At 34.4% G+C, this 2,089-nt stretch overlaps 1 pseudogene; it reads left to right on the forward strand.

Annotated features, from left to right (window-relative positions):
• The first annotated feature begins 840 nt into the window (after positions 1–840).
• On the forward strand, positions 841–1,773 carry LOC125601260 (annotated as a pseudogene).
• Positions 1,774–2,089: the final 316 nt, after the last annotated feature.

Raw genomic sequence — 2,089 nt, forward strand, 5'->3', positions numbered from 1 at the left:
AAAGCTAATTACAAGTAAGACGTTTTTTATGTCACAATATACATAAAATATTGCAGAATAGATGTAAAATATGGTTGACATTAACCATGAAGAGATAGACAAAAAAGCACCACAATATAAGAAAATTGGAGTATAAGCTAAAGTAACAATAAACTCTGTATGAATATTTAGCAAAAAACAAGAAAAGAAACTCTATATGAATAGAAGTAGAGGTAATCGACATAGGCTTGAATGGTTTGGACGACCGGTGAAAGGCTCTTATCATCTGCAGAGAAAAAACGTGTTGGCCAACAATGAGCCTAATTGTGAAGGAAAAACTGATAATTTTTTTTTTTGTTGACGGTTGTAACCGTAATAAAATGCCGCAAATTAAATGTTGAAAAAAACTTGGTATTCCATAAACTGCAAATGAAGTCAAAATTTTGACTCGAAAAAGGCTGATCACATGCATTATATGTAGCTAAAACCGACATATCAAGCCTCTCCGCTATCAAATCCTTAAATAAATAATCAACCTACCTCACACCTACCAAAGCGAGCCCATCACTATACCCAAATCTATAAACACACGCAAAAAGTAACATCAGTGACAATTTTTTGCTTTTAAAGAAGAACGTTTCATGTGGTTTGACAAAGCTGACGTCGACGTATCCCGAAACTGCTTGTAACTCCGGTATCAAATCTTATGCGTATAAGTAAAACACATGATTGTGGGATCCATATTTACTAACCATGGATAATTTTATACTATAATTTACATGCAAATAACCATCTCTCACCATTTGTTAGTCTATATAATATAGATTAAGCTTCAAACCCAAAAATACAAACTCACTCAAAACACAATTAAATTAGAGAGAGAGAGAGAGAGATCGGGAAAAATGGGTGCTTCCTATCAAGAATGTTCATCATTGCTTCTTCAAGATCTCAAAGTAGCGATCAAAGAATCATATCTCATTTTCCCATCCGAAGAAACTTTAACCCATGAGAGAAAACCTATGTTCTTGTCCAATGTCGACCAAGTTCTCAACTTTGATGTCCAAACGGTTCATTTCTTCCGACCTAACAAAGATTATCCTCCGGAGATTGTGTCAGAGATGCTGAGAAAGGCGATGGTGAGAGCAATGGACGCTTACGACCTTTTGGCCGGGAGACTTCGCCTGAACCCTAGCTCTGGAAGACTGAATGTGACTGTAACGGTGCCGGAGCTGGGTTTGTAATGGCTGAGAGTGAGTACACTTTGGAGGAACTTGGAGATTTGGTTTATCCAAATCCAGCTTTTGTTGAACTGGTTACAAGTCAGCTTCAATCTTTGCCTAAAGATGATCAACCATTGTTTGCTTTTCAGGTAACCAACGTTTGCTTCCTAAACCTAGCTATACGTACTTTTCCAAATTACTTTATTTTTTTGTGGAGTGAACTTCCTCGGGGCATGATTAACCTCGGTCTCTTAGCCGGGGGTTCTTAACTCATGATTTGATATTTTTTTTGTTTCTTTTTTATATTTTTTGGCTAAGAGACGACTTTTATATCTCTTATTTAAGAGACAGTTTTTAGTTTTTCTTAGTTAAAATTTAAAAAAAGCTAAGAGTCTGAAGCTTAAAACCCCAGTTAAGAGACTGAGGTTAATGATGGAGAGTTGTAAGAGCATGATTAACCCGAATTCTTAATTTAGGGTTCTTAACTCATGATTTGACTTTTTTTATACTTTTTGGCTAAGAACCGACTCTTATATCTTTTATTTAACAGACATGTTTTAGCTTTTCTAGTTAAAAGTTAAGAAACAGTTCTTAGCTTCGGCTAAGAACCCATACTAAAAACTCGGGTTAATCAATGGTCTGAGAGTCTTATAAAATAATTGATCCAAGCACAAAAGGGAGGTAGACAGAAGTTAAATTAGTAGTTACGAATAAACATATGTACATTTAATACTTGTGTACAAATATATCAAAGTTTTTTTTTTGAAAAAACGAATATATCAAAGTTTCGGATTCTTAGTTTATCTGAACTATTAAAATCTGTTCTGAAATACAGAATTTAGGCAATTGTGGATTTTTCCTAATTGGTTTTATCATCGTTATTTTTAAAC

Source organism: Brassica napus, unplaced genomic scaffold (genome assembly GCF_020379485.1).
Source record: "Brassica napus cultivar Da-Ae unplaced genomic scaffold, Da-Ae ScsIHWf_2494;HRSCAF=3222, whole genome shotgun sequence".
NCBI classification, from domain to species: Eukaryota; Viridiplantae; Streptophyta; class Magnoliopsida; order Brassicales; family Brassicaceae; genus Brassica; species Brassica napus.